We start from the raw sequence: 20255 nt of genomic DNA, 5'->3' as shown, positions 1-20255 counted from the left end.
CATCCACAACAGTGCATCATCCTAAATTTAGAAAAAGCTTCAGGCTCAAGGGGAAAAATAACAAAGAAGCTTATTCTCCGAACTAAGGTGCATCCTCTGGATGGAATATAATTCAGCCTTTAAAATATTTGTGCTGATGTGGGAAAACATTTGTGTTACCATGCAAATGAAAACAAGCAGGATGCAAGTTTATGTCAAACAAAAGAAGCAACCAGAGAGCAAACAACTGCACTGGAAGATGCCCTAAATAGAATGCATCAAAATGTTGTCTTTGGGGAAATGTTACAATGACTGATTTTCATACAAAAACTGAGTTTACTCCAAACATTCCTTGTGTTCAGGAACTGATCTTACTTATCTTTATATCCTCTCCTCTCCAATCCCCAGAGCCTTGCATATGCTATTTCTTCAAATATGGATAAATATTTCTCTTAAACAAAATAGTTGCACATTATAATGACTCCAAGGGGGTCACATGTGCTTCCAAGGCCACACAACCAACCATGCTGAGGCAGAAAGAGACATTCTCTTGACTGTCAGTTCAGTATTCTTTCCTGGCCTTTCACTGGGGGTGGAGCACGGAGGTGGGAATGAAGAACGTACACATCAGTCAAGACCAAAGATGCAGGAGCAGCACCGCTGACAGGGAGGGAGGTCCAATCAAGCAGGGCTCACCACAATTGGGTGTTAGGAAGAAACCAGAAAGGAATGATGAGGAATTACAGATTTGAAACTAAACTGATAAGTTGATTGCCAGGCCTTTCTTCTGAGGCATCTCTGGATGACTTGAACCTCCAACCTTTTGGTTAACACTAAGTGCATTAACTATTTGTACCACTCAGAAACTGCTATTCTTATGGTGCAATGGTTAAGTGCTTAGCTCCTAACCAAGATATTGGAGGTTCGAACCCACCAGCTGATCTGAAGGAAAAAAGATCCTGGTGAATTGCTCCCATAAAGATTTCAGCCTAGGAATTCTATGAGGCAGTTCTACTCTGTCCTATAGAGTCACTATGAGTTGGAATCAACTTGATGGCACACAACAAGTTTGCTGTAAGGATGCTTAGGTGATGCAAATGGCTAAGCACTTGGCTACTAACCAAAAGGTTGGTGCTTCAAACTCCTCCCCCTGAGGCTCCTTGGAAGAAAGGCCTAGTGATCTGCTTCCAAAAGGTCACAGCCTTGAAAACCCCATGGAGCACAGTTCTTCTACTCCATAACACATGGGGTCGCTAGGAGTTTGAATCAGCTCCACGGTGGCTGGTTTGTTTTTGTTTAAAGTTTGCCTAAGGTCCTTAGATGGCACAAACGGTTTACACTTGACTACTAGATACTAGTGTGAAAGTTGCTGTTTTGAGCCCACTCAGGGGTACCGTGGGAGATAGGCCTGATGATCTGTTGTTGTTGTTAGTTGCTGTCAAGTAGATCCCATTAAGACTACAGCCAAGAAAACCCTATGGAGCAGTTCTACTCTGTTATACATAGGGATGCCATGAGTTGGAATCTACTAGATGGTAACTAACAACAACCACAAAGTGACTTGACCAATCAGTTTCCTCTGGACAGGAAAGGCCTTGGCTTGGCAACAGGGGATTGTATGGGTCTCAAAAAGGGGAAGCTGCGTGTCTGAAGAGGGAGTGAGGGCATGAAGATAAACTTGGCCTCCTTCCACATGTTTATGTCCTCCAAAAAGAATGCTCTACCTAACCCTATTACATAAGTCCTACCACGGGAAATGGGTTTGCTCCCTCATGAAGGCTGTTGGCTGGGTCTCTTTGCATCCAGACCTGGAATCTTCTGACTGTGAAAGAAGAAAATCTTGTCCTCTGTTAGGAGTGAAAGAAAAGGAGTTTTATTGAGGAATAATGCAACTCGAGCTGGACAGTGCTAAGTAGAAATACAAAGCAGTCCATCATTCCAGTGAAGAGGGAAGGGTCTATATACACAGAGAACAAAGGAGAGGTAGGGGGTTAATGATTGACTGTAGATAAGACCAGATTCAGCTTGAAGTCCTTTGAAATGTAAAGATCAGCCACTTGGCTAGGGAGGAGTGTATTAACACCTAGGTAAGTGGTGCCAGCTGGTTCAGTTCCACATGATTATAGTCTGCTATACATGATTGTAGTCATGAACACATGTTTTTCCCCAAGAACAAATTGTTTACATCTGGGCCATTCTTCCCAAATGATTTACATCTTGAACTTTTGTTTCCTGGGAATGCATTTTGACCCCATCATTCTTACATCTGACATCAGGCACTGAGCCTTTAGTTTGAAACTTTTCTATTTTACATTTCCCGCTTTTGATTAAGCCTCTGCCAGGGGGCAGTGATCACCCACAACGGAGTAGCTTTTATTCTGCAAAGACTTTGTTTTCTTGAGGAGTTTTGGTTAATAAAAATTATTTACTTCACCTTGCCAAGCTAATAGGCCTCATCTTCAAGGTGAGTAGGTTTTATAAGGAACATTTTAACAGACAAGGCCACATTCAAGGAACAATTCTCAGTCAGGACAGAATGACAGAAGTCAAGATGAAACATACCCAAGGAGAAAAAAGGGAGGTGATTAAACAACAAGATCATCAGTGAAAGCCTGTGAAATCAGCATGATTTTATGTGAAGGATCAAATGGTTTTGAAGTACAGCATTTCATGAATAAAATGCGTTGAATTAAAGCATAAACAGCATTTTATAATTACAGTAATAGAAATGAAGAATATAAAGATTCCAAAATAAAGTAGTATTTTTTTCCACCATCTGGATGGGTATGATGTTTTCAAGAAGTTTCTTCGTTACAAAGTCCACAGTAGCATGATGGTGGGAAGCCTCCCACCCAATGTGAAAATCTAGAAATCATTACTAATACATATTTATAACCATTTAATGGTGGAAGCTGAATAAAATCTAGCTGCCATTCAAGCAAAGGGCCTGAGGGTAAAGGATACTGTCCAGTTAGGACTTAGGTGTTTTCCAGGATTGTAGTGAGGGCAAATAGGACAATGAGTGGAAACGTGTTCGGCAGCATCAAAAAATTTTTACCACTAATATTTTTTCCAGGTCTCAATCATTTTATCTCATCCCATGTGGGAGCCCTCATGTAAGATTTGCATCATAAAAACAGGCAGAAAATTGCATAAGACAGTTTTTTTATTAGGCCCAGTCCACAATTTAGTGGCAGTATCTTGGTAACAGCCTGCCTTTTTCCATGTCTTAATTTAATCTGTTTGGGCTAATTGCTGATGTTTTAAAAGTTTTTCTAAAGTTAATTCATGAAGGTTGAAGTTATCAATACACAAATTTGGGGAGTCCCTTTATTTATCATAAGTACAAAAACAACTTGAGAGACTGCTTGGTTGACTGAGATATCAACAAGATTATTTCCTTTCATTTCTTCAGTTTGGGGTACTCCTTTTTGTTGGTGACCTTGTATTTTTATGACAGCAATTTTAGAGGGAAGTAATAGAGCATCTAAAAGTTCTGCTACTAAAGCTCCATTTTTTTTATAGCATTTCCAGAAGAGGTTAAAAATCCTCTTGGTTTACATAACATGTCAAAATCATTTACAATTCCAAAGTAGTATCTACTATCCATAAGAATAGTAACAGATTTTTCCTTGGTGAAATTTTACAAGCTCTAGTAAGGGCAATTAATTCAGCTTGTTGGGTTGAAGTGACTTCAGGGAGAGTCTGACTTTCAAAGACTTCAGTAAAAAATGTAACAGGGTATCCAATTTGATAGTGAGGACTAATAAGATTAGGCTTTAAATAGGAATAATCCACAAACAAAACTAAATCTTTCCAAGAGATAAAAAATTGCTCAGTCAAGACAATTATGTGTAGGATGGTTGTTCTCATTAGCTGTGGGGAGAAGAGTAACTGGCTTTAAACAGGCCACAGAGTGTGGTCTAACGTTAGACACAGCCAGGAGAAGAATTTCATGGGAGGAGAGCCTATTGGTAGAAAGATATTGGGTCAATTAAGTAAAGCAGACACAGCATGAGACACATAGACATCTAAAAAGTCTACCAGCACCACAGCTACTGTGGCTTTCACTAGTTTGGCAGTAGCAGCCATAGTTGTAAGACAGGGAGGGTATCCCATGGCTATAGGGTCAAGCTGTAGGCTATAATAACCTATATTTTTGTTGTCCTTCATGTTTTTGAGTTAGTATCCCTATCCCTAGAGTCCCCCAGGTGTCTGTCAGTTTGTTGTACTGTGGGGGCTTGCGTGTTGCTGTGATGCTGGAAGCTATGCTACCAGTATTTAGATACCAGCAGGGTCACCCATGGAGGACACCCAGACTAAGACAGACTAGGAAGAAGGACCCGGCAGCCTACTTCTGAAAAGCATTAGCCAGTGAAAACCTTATGAATAGCAGCAGAACATTGTCTAATATAGTGCTGGAAGATGAGCCCCCCAGGTTGGTAGGGACTCAAAGGATGACTGGGGAAGAGCCGCCTCTTCAAACTAGAGTCGATCTTAATGAGGTGGATGGAGTAAAACTTTCGGGACCTTCATTTGCTGATGTGTCATGACTCAAAATGAGAAGAAACAGCTGCAAACATCCATTAATAATCAGAACCTGGAATGTAGGAAGTATGAATCTAGGAAAATTGGAAATCATCAAAAATGAAATGGAACGCATAAACATCAATATTCTAGGCATTCATGAGCTGAAATGGACTGGTATTGGCCATTTTGAATCAGACAATCATGTAGTCTACTATGCTGGGAATGACAACTTGAAGAGGAATGGTGTTGCATTCATCTTCAAAAAGAATGTTTCAAGATCAATCCTGAAGTACAATGCTGTCATTGATAGGATAATATGCATATGCCTACAAGGAAGACCACTTAACACAACTATTATTCAAATTTATGCAACAACCGCTAGGTCCAAAGATGAAGAAATAGAAGATTTTTTATCAGTTGCTGCAGTCTGAAATTGATCGAACACGCTATCAAGATGCATTGATAATTACTGGCGATTAGAATGCAAAAGTTGGAAACAAAGAAGGATCAGTAGTTGGAAAATATGGCCTTGGAGATAGAAACAATGCCAGAGAACGAATGATAGAATTTTGCAAGACCAACGACTTCTTACTGCAAATACCTTCTTTCACCAACATAAACGGTGACTGTACACATGGACCTCGCCAGATGGAATACACAGAAATCAAATTGACTACATCTGTGGAAAGACACGGTGGAAAAGCTCAATATCATCAGTCAGAACAAGGCCAGGAGTCGACTGTGGAACAGACCATCAGTTGCTCATATGCAAGTTCAAGCTGAAACTGAAGAAAATCAGAGCAAGTCTACAGGAGCCAAAATATGACCTTGTGTATATCCCACCTGAATTTAGAGACCATCTCAAGAATAGATCCGATGCATTGAACACTAGTGACTACAAACCAGATGAGTTGTGGAATGACATCAAGGACATCATCCATGAAGAAAGCAAGAGGTCATTGAAAAGACAGGAAAGAAAGAAAAGGCCAAAATGGATGTCAGAGCAGACTCTGAAACTTGCTCTTGAACATCAAGCAACTAAAGCAAAAGGAAGAACTGATGAAGTAAAAGAACTGAACAGAAGATTTCAAAAGTCAACTTGAGAAGACAAAGTAAAGTATTATAATGACATGTGCAAAGAGCTGGATGTGAAAAACCAAAAGGGAAGAATGCGCTCGGCATTTCTCAAGCTGAAAGAACTGAAGAAAAAATTCAAGCCTCACGTTGCAATAGTGAAGGATTCTATGGGGAAAATATTAAACGACACAGGAAGCATCAAAAGAAGATGGAAGGAATACACAGAGTCATTATACCAAAAAGAATTCGTCGATGTTCAACCATTTCAAGAGGTGGCATATGATCAGGAACCAATGGTACTGAAGGAAGAAGTCCAAGCTGCTGCGAAGGCATTGGCAGAAAAGCAAGGCTCCAGGAAATGATGGAATATCAATTGAGATGTTTCAACAAACAGATGCACTGCTGGAGGTGCTCCCTCATCTATCCCAAGAAATATGGAAGACAGCTTCCTGGCCAACTGACTGGAAGAGATCCATATTTATGCCTATTCCCAAGAAAGGTGATCCAACCGAATGTGGAAATTATAAAACAATATCATTAATATCACATGCAAGCAAAATTTTGCTGAAGATCATTCAAAAATGGCTGCAGCAGTATATTGACAGGGAACTGCCAGAAATTCAGGCCATTTTCAGAAGAGGACGTGGAACCAGGGATATCATTGCTGATGTCAGATGGATCCTGGCTGAAAGCAGAGAATACCAGAAGGATGTCTACCTGTGTTTTATTGACTATGCAAAGGCATTTGACTGTGCGGATCATAACAAATTATGGATAACATTGTGAAGAATGGGAATGCCAGGACACTTAATTGTGCTCATGAAGAACCTTTACATAGATCAAGAGGCAGTTGTTCGGACAAATTGGTTTAAAGTCAGGAAAGGTGTGCGTCAGGGTTGTATTCTTTCACCATACCTAGTCAATCTGTATGCTGAGCAAATAATCCAAGAAGCTGGACTATATGAAGAAGAAAGGGGCATCAGGATTGAAGGAAGACTCATTAACAACCTGTGTTATGCAGATGACACATCCTTGCTTGCTGAAAATGAAGAGGACTTGAAGCACTTGCTAATGAAGATCAAAGACCACAGCCTTCAGTATGGATTGCACCTCAACATAAAGAAAACAAAAATCCTCACAACTGGACCAATGAGCAACATCATTATAAACGGAGAAAAGATTGACGTTGTCAAGGATTTTGTTTTATTTGGATCCACAATCAACAGCCATGGAAGCAGCAGTCAAGAAATCAAAAGACGCATTGCATTGGGTAAATCTGCTGCAAAGGACCTCTTCAAAGTGTTGAAGAGCTAAGATGTCACCTTGAAGACTAAGGTGTGCCTGACCCAAGCCATGGTATTTTCAGTTGCATCCTATGCATGTGAAAACTGGACAGTGAATAAGGAAGACTGAAGAAGAATTGATGCCTTTGAAATGTGGTGTTGGCAAAGAATATTGAATATACCATGGCCTGCCAAAAGAACGAACAAATCTGTCTTAGAAGTACAACCAGAATGCTCCTTAGAAACAAGGATGGCAAGACTGCATCTTACATTCTTTGGGCATGTTGTCAGGAGGGATCAGTCCCTGGAGAAGGACATCATGCTTGGCAGAGTACGGGGTCAGTGGAAAAGAGGAAGACCCTCAATGAGGTGGATTGACACAGTGGCTGCAACAATGAGCTCAAGCATAACAACGATTGTGAGGATGGTTCAGGACTGGGCAGTGTTTCGTTCTGTTGTGCATAGGGTCTCTATGAGTCAGAACCTACTCGAGGGCACCTAACAGCAACAAGATGCCTAAAGTGTTTCCAGATACTTCATGTACAAATAACGAAAAATCCAGGTGGTGATTAGGAAAACCTAGCTTGGTTGTGTTAATTAAAGCACCTTTTAATTGAACTATGGCCTCTTGTTCTTCTGGTACAATTTTGAATGAATCCAGCTCAGAGGCTTTTAAATATTTGTATAGAGGTTGCACCAACAAAGAAAAATTGTGAATACAGGTTCAACAATAGCCACAGAATCCAGAAACCTCTGTAGCTGTTTCTTTGTTTCAGGTATAGGAAAAACAGAAATAGCTTCTTCCCATTTAGGATCAATAGTGATGCCATCTGCAGAAGTTAGATGGCTAAAATATTTAACAGAAGGCTGAGCAAAGTGTAATTTTTCTCTGGAAACTTCATGACCACCAGCAGCCAGATGTTTTAAGAAAGCTACTCTGTCATCAAGGCAGATTTGCTGGGAGGTTAAGCAAACTAGCAAATCATTAACATATTGCAGCAATGTGGATTTGTTTGTAAACTGTAAAGGCTGCAAATCCACATGCAGAATCTGAGAAAAATGGGATTAAGTAAATCCTAGGGGCTTTTCAGTCCAGGTAAATTGTTGATTTGTCCAGGGAAAAGCAAACAAATATTGACTTTTGGAAAGCACAGCAATACTGAAAAAGACACTGCAAAGATCCATAACCATAAAATGAGTTGCATCTGAAGGGATATTGGAAAGTAATAGATGAGGATTGGGGACTACTGGGAATCTAGGAGGATCCCTGGTGGTACAGTGATTAAAGCACTTGACTGCGAACCAAAAGATCGATGGTTTGAACCCACCAGCTGCTCTGTGGGAGAACGATGTGGCAGTCTGCTTCTATAATGATTACAGCCTTGGAAACCCTATGGGGGCAATTCTACTCTGTCCTATAGGGTTGCTGTGATGGAATCAACTTGATGGCGATGGGTTTTGTTTTGTTTTGTTGTTTTGAGAATCTGAGAATAATATGGTTGATTGCATGCAAATTTGAACAAATCTCCAACCTCTGCTATTTGGTTTTTTAACTAGAAGAATAGGAGTATTACAAAAAAATTTTTTTTTTTTTTTTATTACAAGAGCTGGTAAAAGGGACAAGTAAACCTTTAGAAAGGAAATCTTATATGATGGGAGCTAGTTCTTCTTTTGCTTCTTGTTTGCCTGGATACTGGGAAATTTTTGGCAGAGGTTTAGATAAATCTATTTGAATTTAGGACTCAGCTGACAAAACTCATCCTACATCTGTGGATGTGGTGTCCCACAAGGTTTCAGGACTAGAGAAAAGATGTCCAAGGGAGAGGACTAGGTTAAGTTGAATTTTGAAGAGGCATTACAAGTGCTTGCATATAGCAAATGGCTTCCTCTTCCTGAATATTTTCTAATTCAGAGTCTTTGCTATTAGCTTAGGGTTATCAGGCAGACTCGATAATATTTCCCCCTTTTCATTAAATTGTAAATGGCAATTCCATTTGGGTAAAAGATGTCTTCCCAATAGATTGACAGGGGTATCAGAATTAAGCAAAAATGTAGGTAAATCTTCAATAGGACCAAGAGAATTTGGAACAGGATGAGAATGAATCAACATTTAAGACTGAATAGTTACCGCCACTACTTTTGTGGTTTCAGTACTCCAGGGAAGGGTCTTTGTAAACAGGTGGGGTTAAGAGCAGACTTGTTGGCTCAGTGTCAATTAAAAATTGACAAGTTTGTCTATTAATAAGTAGTTCCTCCTTGTGGCTTAAGAGCCACCACAGGAAAAGTCCCTGTTTTGTCCCCAGAGCACCTTCATTTTGAATCAGATTATGGGATTTTTTAAAGGGGAGCTATGCCAGTCTTTTGTTTCTTTTTTAACTTATACCATTTATTTTTCCAGTGGCTAGCTTTTTTTACAGTAGTGACAAATACTTAACTTTGTGCCTTTAGAAGGTTTAGCATTTTTCTTTTGATTGTGATATTTTCATTGTTGTAACTAAAGGGCCATTAATTTATTAGCCTTAGAAACTCTTTTGATTTCAAGAGCCTGGGAAAGTCTGTAAGCTAAATTGGTTACCTCAACAACAGGAGATGTCTCGCAGTCTAATCAATATTGCTTAACTAAAGCTGAGATCTCAAGTTTAAGACCAGATATGAAAACAGCATTGAAAGCTCCAGAAGCATCAGGTGTGGTCAAAGAAAGCCCAGAATATTCAGAAAACTTTTGGAGCAGCCAAGTCTGATAATCACAAACAATTTCATCTTTACTTTGTTTACAAGAGTGAATTTTAGTCCAATCAATTAGTGGAGGGAAGGCCTTTGGGGTAGTGTCATGGATTGAATTGTGTTCCCCAAAAATATGTGTCAGCTTAGGCCAATGTGTGTGGTTGTCCTCCATTTTGTGGCTGTAATTTTATGTTAAAGAGAGTTAGGGTGAAATTGTAACACCCTTACTAGAGTCACATCCCTGATCTAATGTAAAAGGAGTTTCCCAGTGGTGTGGCCTCCACCACCTTTTATCTTACAAGAGATAAAAGGAAAGGGAAGCAAGCAGAGAGTTGGGGAACTTATACCTCCAAGAAAACAGTGCAGGGACCAGAGTGCATCCTTTGTACCTGGGGTCCCTTTGTAGAGAAGCTCCTAGTCCAGGGGAAGACTGATGAGAAGGCCAGCAGAGAAAGAACGCCTTCCCCTGGAGCTGACACCCTGAATTTGGACTTTTAGCCTATTTCACGGTGAAGAAATAAATTTCTCTCTGTTAAAGCCATCCACTTGTGGTATTTCTAATACAGCAGCACTAGATGACTAAGATAATTTTTTGCTTATGACCCAAGAGTCTTCCAACAGCTTGGTGGCCATTTTATCAATATTTAAGGCTAAACTGTCCTTGGGGCCTTTCCATTCTGCCTGATCTAGCAATAACTGGGCTTCCCCTGGGCCAGTAATTAGGTGAACAGGCACTGGTATAAATCGGGGAACCCAGGCTAGTAGGCTTCAACAAGTATTTTAAATTCTTCAGAAAATTTGTAGGGGTCTTTATGGAGTTTATGAAAATCTTTCACAATGCTATGTAATTTTGAGCACGTCCACAAGGTAAAAGTGATAAGAGTGGAATCTTCAACTTCACCACTGAGGTGAATTTTAAAGTGTATTTCAGGCAAGGGTTTATTTGCTGGTTTTTTAGGGAGAATGGGAAGTTCAGATAAAGTGTTATCAGAGGAGTAGCAAGACAAAGAAGGGTATAAAGTGGTAGTAGCCGGCAGGGAAGCAGAAGGGGTTGGAACTGAAATTTGACATTGTAATTCTTTATTCTGCTTAGTTAATTTAGAAACAATGTCCTGCAGGGAAGCAATTTTACTGCCTTGATGTCTTTTAGAGACCTCGCTATGCCAGTGAAGATAGGCATCCCACCAGGACTCTTTAATCCAGGAGCCTTGGTTCTCTAACTTACTGCACAGAGAAGTTAACTTGGAGAGACCAAAAGAACCCCAAAGTAGCCAGATTTTCCAAACTGTTTTGAGTGAGGTTATGCCAGACAGACAAGAACATGCACAATAAGGGAACATAATGCTTGTTCATGTGGTGAGCAGGAGTCCAAGAAGGTGGCTCCGTCTTTCCTTTAGACATGGAATTCCCAATTTTAAAATGATAGTTACAATAAACAATTTTTTACATGCAAAAACCAAAACAAATCCACAGTAAAACTCAAAGAGTTATCAACGCAAGGGACCAGGGCTCAGATTCAAGAGGTTTTTTATTACCTTAAATGATTCCTGAGAATTCATGGAAGCAGATAGCCCAAAGCGGCTCAGCAGGTACTGCGTCTGTGACCTTGATGCCCTAGGGATTGTAAAAGATAATGCACCTTCAAAATCCCACTTCTGACACCAGAAATGTCAAGGAAAAAAATCTCATGCACTGTTAGGAGTGACAGAAAAGGTGTTTTATTGAGGAACAATGCAGCTTGAACTGGATGGTGCTAAGTAAAAATACAAAACATTCCATCATTTAAGTGGAGAGAGGGGTCTATATACATAGAGAACAAAGAAAATGTAGGGAGTTAATGATTGATTGTAGATAAGATCAGGTTCAGCTTGAAATTCTTTGAAATGTAAATGTCAGCCACACTAGTCTAAAGGTCAGCCACTAGTCTAGGAAGGAATTCTTAACACCTAGATGAGTGGCACTGGCTGGTTCAGTTATACATGATTGTAGTCATGAACACACTTTTTTTCTTCTGGGAACTAATTGCTTACATCTTGATACCTTCTTCCAAATGGTTTACATACTGACCTTTTGTTTCCTAGGAATGCATGTTGGTGCCATCATTCTTACGTCTTACAGGAATGCCTCTAGTTTGAAGCTTTTCTGTTTTACACGATTCATTGTCATGAAATGATCAGCAAGAGATTTCCTGTTTCAATTTGTAACTTGGCAACTTACCACCAATTTGTTCAATGCATCTAAAAAGCACTTTGCAAAGAGCTAAGTAGTGTGTGTGTGGGTCCTGTGGCTGACTTACACTATAGTTCTCCACCAGGCCCCCCTCTCAACTCTGGTTGGACTGGGGTGCCCTTCAAAACTCACTCCAGTCTCAGTACCTCTCCAGAAAGCTGTCATTGCTTGGGAAGCTACATTATTTTTGAAGGGTTAACTAAATATGAGAGACTGAAAATCTAAACAAATTAAAGTAAAAGGACACAAGCTCATTATGAATTAGCTAATCCTATTTGGACAAGTCCTGACAACTGATTGCTTTCTCCCTCAATTTTAGGTCCTTATGGTTGGATAAGGTAGGTGTCTTTGTTTCCTAGGCCTGTTGTAACAAATGACTATAAACCTGGTACCTTGAAACAACAGAAATTTATTATTTCAGAGTTCTAGAGCCAGAAGTCTAAAATCAAGGTGTCGGCAGGGCCAAGGTCTCACTGAAAAAAAAAAAAAAAGAAGGCTCTAGAAAAGAATCCTTCCTTGGCTCTTCTAGCTTCTGGTGACTCCAGGTGTTCCTTGGCTGTGGCAGCATCACAGCGGTCTCTGGCTTTGTCTTCACATGGCCTTCTCTGCACGGATCTGTCAAAATCCCCTCCCCTCCCTCTTACAAGGATACCAGACCAAAAGAATAAAACCAGTTGCTATTGAGTCAACTTCAACTCATGGTGACCTCACGCTGCCGTTATTTGTTTTTCTCAAAGTCATCAGCAGCAAAAAATTAGATAATGTGTTGATTCATTTCTCTGGTCCCTCAGGATTATCTCCTTTGTAAAGTCATCAACCTCTTCCCTATCTCTTTTACACATGCAACTTCATTCCTCCATCCTAGCAAATCTGATTAAAATGAGATTTCATCTCTTTATATCACATGGCTGAGTTGTACAAACAAAGAGTTTCTAATGGCTACTTCTCAGGGAAGTTACTGTCTGTGGAGGGCCTAGAAATCCCAGGCTGCTCTGAAAATAAAAGAAAGCCTTGAAGAGATTTCTCCTTTCCCTGAGGTTTAGATTCAGAGGTAGAAAAAAAGGTTTTTTTTTTTTTTTTTTTTAATCATTATCTTTCTAACATTCTTGAAACATGCCATGTTTCTTCCCCTTGAAAACACAATATGCAAGCATTAGCTCTGGGAGTGTGGGATTGAATTTTTTTCACTTTGCTTATTGTCATGAGATGGCCATTAGTCAATTTATTGGACTTTGAGGGGCATGAAAACCTATAGTGCTTGATCATTTGTAGACTTAAATGTACTTTCAAGCTCTTTTTCCCCTAAAAAGTGAGAATGGTATCAGAAACCAATTGCCATTAAGTCAATTCTGGCTCATGGCAGCCTTGTGTGTGTTAGAGTAGACCTGTGTTTCATAGGATTTTCAATGGCTGATTTTTTTGGAATCAGATTGCCAGGACTTTCTTCTGAGGTGCCACTGGGTGGAGTTGAACTTCCAAACATTTGTTTAGCAGCCAAGCATATTAACCATTTGCACACCCCAGAGACTCTGTCAAAATGGTAATATCCTAATATTTGTATACTGTGAATTTCCATTTGGGCTAATCAATATAAGAATTAGAGTCCTAGGCCTGGGAAGAACTTCGTCAGCAGAGCCCTAGCCCCATTTCGATAGCTCCACAAATAAGAAGCCCCAGAGAACTGCCTACTTATTTCAAGTCCTGTGATGTGGAGGTGAGGTCACTGCACTGTGCTGGCCATGGTCACACCCAGCAAATGATGGGATGTGGCTACAGTGGTTCCAGGAGCCTTCTTTCTCTTCATTTCACAGTAAGCGGTAGCCCAGAGCTTGTGAGGAAGAACTACTTTTCATTGCTTCCAAGTTTCAAGATTTGGAGCTTTTGTGGGAGCTACAGATGGGTAAGGAAGGATTCACATGCTTGGCTCTTGGCTCCAGGCCAGGTTCAGAGTGGGGAGGGAATGGAGCAGGGGCTGTAGAATCAGTGGTTTCCAGGGTTGGAGGAGACATTGGACGTGGGTGTCACTGGAGCCGGTGCTGTCTTTCTATGGCCTTTGGGCCAGGAGAGGACACTGAGAGTGGGGTGGGGCTATTAGCAAGGGTCTCAGGACCCTGTGCTGGGTTCTGGGAGTCCCTTAGGTAGCACGAACAGTTAAGGGGTTAAGGACTCAATTACTTTCTGAAAGATTGGCAGTTTGAACCCACCCAGAGGTGCCTCAGAAGATAGGGCTGGTGATCTACTTGGGAAAAATCAGCCATTGAAAACCCTATGGAATGCAGTTCTAATCTGACACACATGGGCCACCGTGAGTCAGAATCGACTCTATGGCAACTGTTTTTTGTTTTTTCAGCCCTGGGTTCTGGGCGTGAGGAGACTCAGACAAGCTGTGTGTCCATGACTGAGTTGCTCATCAGGTCTGAGTGTCCGTTTCCTCATATGTATCATGAAAGGATCTGACTAGATAATTTCTAAGGTCTGTTCCAGTTCCAGAAAACAAACTATGAATAAGCAAAACAAACAAAACCTTCCTCATTTATTTTTAAGGGATCCTTTGCTAACTTCTACCCCATGCAAGTATACTCCTTATTGGTTATCATTTTGTGCTCTCCTCCGGGCCCAAAATAGTGCTTTTTTATTTTTGAAGGTGGATGACTAATTCAGTTTGACTGGAATGTAGGGAGGAAGGAAGAGGGCAACTAGCAGGAGATGTGGCTGAAAGGGAGGCTGGGCCAGACCACAAAGACAGAACCACTCTTAGACAGCCATGGGGGGGTATGTCCTGGGCATGGTCCTCCTCCAACCCTGTCCTGCTCCACGGGGGAGGAGAGTCCTTGGGGAGTACTTGCATATCTCAGAATTCCCTGCTTCAGTGTCTCTAAGGGCTATGTGGACTCACGCCCAGGTGAGTCAGAGCATACAATCTGTGTGGTCCTAGGCCCTAGGAGGAGTCCTTGAGGGGTACAAATGGTTAACTTGCTCAGTTGCTAACCAAAGGGCTGGAGATTCAAGTCCACCCAGAGGCATCTTGGAAGAAATGCCTGGTGATCTACTTCCAAAAAAGTAGCCATGAGACCCATGTGGAGCACACTTCTACTCTGATACACATGGAGTCACCATGCAGTGGAATCGACTCCATGGCAGCTCGTTTAGGTCCTAGGGTGGCCAAGGGTAGCTATTTGCAGGTGGGGACATGGGCATGAGGAGTGGAGTGTTCACATGTCTAAGCTTGGGGCTCCTCATAGTGCAGAGGGAGTCAGGGGTGGGAAGAGAATGAGGGCCATCTGCAGATTTTTCCAGAGGCCAAAGTTCGTGCTTCTGGTATGCAGCATTCCAGCCTGAACTCTAAGGAGTTTGAGAACTCCAAACAGACACATAGTACTGAAGCATAACAATTTACAAACAAATACTATGAAACCTGTGAGAACCGGAACTTGATGAGACTGCCTTGTTTTTCCAGGTCTCACGAGTTTTCTGCCTTTTACAAGGTGCAGTCTCACCACTTTTCTATCACTCTGTATTAGTGGAAAATATTTGAGTTTTGCTTTTTGATGTTTTCTGCCTTACACAGGTTCCAGCTTTCATGGGTTTTACTGTAATATTATAAGAAGTAGTGATGGTGATAGGTGGGGAGGGAGTGTGTGTGTGTGTATGTATGTATGTGTGTACGAGTGTGTGTGAGGGTGTATGTGTGTGAGTGTGTGTACATGAGTGTGTGCATGTGTGTGTGAGTGTGTGTGTGTGTGTGTGTGTGTGGTGGGAGCTCTTTTAGAAACTGAGGCCAGGGAAGTTATCTCTGAGGTGGTGGCGTTTAAGCAGAGGCTGAACAAAGTGAAGGAGTGAGGGAACAAGGGCATTCTGGCAGAGGGATCAGGAATAGTAGTGGGGAAGCCTGTGTGCCCAGAGAGGAGTGGGAGGTGAAGCTGTATGGACCAGGCCAGGCCACTGTAGACCATGATGAGAATTTTTATTCTGAGGATGATGGGAAGTCATCACAGGAAAATGACGTGATCTGATTCTCTTTAAACACGTGACAGTAGATCAGCAAGAGTAGAAACTGAAAGACAATTAGGATATTACTGTAGCATTCTAAGAAATTTTTTGACTGGCATTGGGGAGGCGGGTAAGAATTGGTTGTATCTGGGGCCTATTTTGCAGGTAGAACAAGTGGAGTTTGTTGGTTTGGACATGGTTGTGAGAGGAAGGGAGTAGTTAAGGATGACTTCGATGCTTGTGGTGGGGTTAATTGGCTGAATCGTCATGGCGCCATGTGCTTAGATGGGGTAGGTGGGCAAGTGTAGGCTTGGATGGGAAGGGAAGAGCTCTGTTTCAGCCATGTTAAATTTAGTTGTGGGTGTGCAGACCCATTGTCATCAAACAATTCCCACTCCTGGCAAGTCTCTGTGTTACTGAGTGGGACTGCTCCATAGGGCTTTCTTGCTTTAATCTTTATGGAGGCAGATCACCAGGCCTTTCTTCTGAGGTGCTGCTGGGTGGGTTCCAAACACCAACCTTTCAGTTAGTAGCTGAGTGCAGAGTGCAAACCATTTGGGTGTGGATAAGGTAGACAAAAGCAAGAGAGGAGGAATGGAAGAGGGTAGAAGACAGATGTTTGGGGAAAGTTCAGAATTAGTAAGGAGGTGGAAGAAGAGGCATCAGGAAGGGAGACAGACATGAAGCAATGGAGGAAAGCCAGGGAAACAGAGAGGAGAAAGTTTCAAGAAAGTGACAATGGTTAACCATGCAAAGAAGATGAGAACCAAGAAGAAATCTTTTAAATGAGCAATGAGGAGGCCATCGGTGTCTGTGATGGTCAACATTATGTGTCAACTTGGCTAAGCCATGATTCTCAGTCTTGGGTGATTGCCCTCCATTTTGTGATCTAATTGTCCTCCATTTTGTGGTATTGTGTAATTATCCTCCATTTTATATGTCGTAAATCCTAAACCTCTATACGTTAAGGAGGCAAGATTAATGGGTGTATCTTGAGTCGCACTCTTACTCAAGTCACCACCTTACTCAAGTATCTCAGGTAAGGGGAGTTTCCTTGAGGGCATGACTAATACATATGGATGCTTTGGCAAAGCTCTCTCTTGCATCCAGTTCATCATTATCTGACCTCCAGTTCTTGGGACTTGAGCCGGCAGCCTGCCATCTGACCTGCTGATTCTGTGATTCACCAGCTTCCACAGCTCTGTGAGCCAACAGCCTGACTCCCAATTTAGGGATTCATCAGCCTCTGCAGCCCCATAGGACAGCAGTCTGTCATCTGACTTGCTGATTTGGGATTCATCAGCCCCTGCAACCACGTGAGTCAGGAGAAATTTCGAAGCTGATGCCTGACCCACAGATTTGGGACTTGCGAGCCTCCACAACCATGTAAGCCTTTTCCTTGAGATAACTCTTTAGACAGATAGATAGATAGGCAGGCAGGCAGGCGGGCGGGCAGATCTATATCTATCTATCTATATATATATATATACAAAAAAAAAAAAAAAAAGCAAAGATTAAATGCCCTCCTGAAGGTTTCTTCTCATTTTTCCAGTGGGTGATGGAAACCAAAATCAAACCCACTGCCATCGAGTCGATTCCGACTCATAGTGACCCAATAGGACAGAGTAGAACTGCCCCCTGGATTTTCCAAAGAGCACCTGGCGGATTTGAACTGCAAACCTCTTGGTTAACAGCCGTAGCTGCTCTGAAAATGCTAATAAGTGCTGTCCACGTAAGGCAGTGCTAATACTACTGTTGTTAGGGAAACAGAAGTCATTTAGGAGAACTAACTGCCACTTAAACTCTGACTTTAGTTCATCACATCCTCGTGATCTGTTGGCCAAAGCACTGATAAAAACAGTCATAAGCGAGGCAGGTCTCTTCCTTTCAGAGGTGGTTCCTAACTGGAAAACTTGCCCTTTCTTCCTGCAGGGGGACACAGGCACCCAGACCTACAGTAAGTCCTGCAGAGCCAGCCGCCCAATGACCAAAGTTCCTGATTTCCTTGCCATTGGCTGACACTGTTGATCAAATATAATTAGCTGCTTCACTTTTCTTTTAAAGGAGCCTGCTGAATTACTCATTTAAAAGAAGAAGGCAGGCGAGCTGGAGGAGACGGAAGCCAAAGCAACTGAGAAGAAAAAACCCTCAGGTGGGCCTTTAATTTTGCTTTGTTAGTTCAGCACCAAGAATTGTGCCTTGCTTTTCTCATAGTAAGAGCAATAACTTTTGAAAAATAAGATGATTTAGCCCTACTATAAATTCATCTTTTCCATATGCATGGTAATTCAGAAAACATTGAGAAAGTACAAAAAAGTAGAAGGAAGCAAAAACCATTGGCGAGAAAGCCTCTACTGGCATTTTTGGAATATTTCCTTCCTCTTTTTTGGTCTGTGTGTATAATTTTAGTTTGATTTTCATAGTTGTGTTCGCTCATACAAAATGTACTAATTTATATTCTTTTTTTTCTATTAGAGCATATGTGTTTTCCACATTGCTATAAATATTCTTCATAAGCACAATTTTAAATTGCTGCATAACATTGCCTTGAGGAAATTTACTGTATGTTACCCAACCATTCCTCTCTTTTTGGTCATATAGAATCTTTCCTACTTTTCATAGGCTCTGTAATTTTTTTCTTTTTTTGTGTTTAACTGAATATTATAATTGTACTTTAGATGAAGGTTTACAGAGCAAATTAGTTTCTCATTAAACAATTAACATGCTATTGTTTTGTGATACTGGTTGCCAGACCCGCGACATGCCAACACCGTCACTTCTCCACCTCAGGTTCCCCATTACCAGGTTTCCTTCTCCTCCTGCCTTCTCATCCTTGCCCCTCGGCTGGTGTGCCCATTTAGTCTTCTTTTCTTTTATGGGACTGTCTGATCTTTGGCTGAAGGGTGAACCTCAGGAGTGACTTCAGTATTGAGTTAAAAGGGTGTCTGAGGGCCATACTCTGAGTTTCTCCAGTCCCTGTCAGACCAATAAGCCTAGTCTTTTTTGATTTAGAATTTTGCTCTACATTTTTTTCCAGCTCTCTCCAGGACCAGTAATTAAAAAAAAAAAAAAAAAAAAAAAACGTATACTTTTTTCCATTCAAGGTCTTGTCTTTTCGGGGGGAGGTTAAATCTGAGAAAGCAGATTTTAGTAGTTTCACTCATGGGCACAATGAGAGTGTAAGAACGAGTGTAGGAGGCAAGCCTGTGTTTACCTGTTCACTGCCCCTTTCGGGACCTCCCTTAATGGTTCTCAGTTCCAGCTGCATGTTCAGTCACAATCACCTTATTCTGAGGAGATTAGAAAAATACCCCTAGAATAACTGAAACTTAATTTGGGCATGAGCTGGGCATCTGTATGTGTTTTCAAAAGCTTCGCTGGTGGTTGTAACGGATGGCCAGTGTAATCACAGCTGACCCGGCTCATTTGAAGGAGTCCCTGGGTGGCACAAATGGTTAAGCACTCAACTACTGACGGAAAGTTTAGTGGTTTGGGCCCACCCAGAAGTGCCTCAGAAGAAAGGCCAGGCAATCTGCTTCTGAAACGTCACAACCTTCAAAACCCTATGGAATGCAGCTCTATTCCGCACACATGAGGTCACCATGAGTTGAAATTGACTTGGAGGCACTGGATTAGAGGTCAGTTAGATTATGTCGTTCAAAATATTTTCCTGTCTCTGACACACACTTGAGGGTAATACATTAAGGGAAAGATAGGTACAGTTTTAGGCAAGCCACCCAAACCTCCCCTTCAATACTATATAAGTAATATAAAATTTGTGGGAACCTTAAGACTTCTAGACATTTCTATCATCCACTTCAACCACATCTTAGTGAGACTCTTCTTGGGAGCTTCAATTTACTAATACTTTAAAGAAGAAGCTCTGATAGCACAGTGGTTAAAGTGCTCCATTGCTAACCGAAAAGTCAGTAGTTTGAAGCCACTAGTTACTCCGAAGGAGAAAGATGTGGCAGTCTGTTTCTGTAAAGATTACAGACTTCGGAACCCTATGGGGCAGCTCTACTCAGTCTTATCAGGTCTGTATGAGTCGAAATTGACTCAATGGCACACAACAGTGATTTAAAGAAATGGATTTGCTTCCAGTGCTTTGGTGGTTAGAAGTTAGAGAGGGCAAGAGACTCCAGAATGCTCTAAATGTATCAAAATTAAGCCCAGCATCTGCAGGTATTCTGCCAAGGTAGACAGACTTCTTTAAGGTTTTCAAGGATCAAACACAAGGTGGGCACTGCCCAGTCAGAACCACACCACATGTATGGCAAAGACAGATGGGGCTGGGTTTGGAAGCATGAGGTAGCTTTCCCTGGCTTTCCAGGAACACCACAGACATAGTGTCTACCTCCTCTCAACCCCATGTCCCCATAAGGAAACAGACAGAGCTTATACTGGAGCTGTGCTCTGGTTTCTCCATTCAGGAATCAAGAA

General features: G+C 41.5%; 1 protein-coding gene across 3 annotated transcripts in view; it reads left to right on the top strand.

Moving 5' to 3' along the window:
* The window catches only part of CYSLTR2 (cysteinyl leukotriene receptor 2), a 215424-nt gene that overhangs the window by 153764 nt on the left and 41405 nt on the right, over window positions 1-20255 (top strand). For 2 of the 3 annotated variants that reach the window (XM_049852984.1, XM_049852982.1), the window contains exon 3: window positions 17877-17964. The gene's annotated coding sequence lies outside the window, so the exon portion shown is untranslated. Of the gene's footprint in view, window positions 1-17692; window positions 17770-17876; window positions 17965-20255 lie in introns of those variants that run through there. The other variant, XM_049852983.1, reaches the window with a different exon arrangement.

The sequence above is a fragment of the Elephas maximus genome, chromosome 14 (genome assembly GCF_024166365.1).
Source record: "Elephas maximus indicus isolate mEleMax1 chromosome 14, mEleMax1 primary haplotype, whole genome shotgun sequence".
Taxonomy (NCBI): Eukaryota; Metazoa; Chordata; class Mammalia; order Proboscidea; family Elephantidae; genus Elephas; species Elephas maximus.
This window is presented reverse-complemented; position numbering and strand designations above follow the sequence as displayed.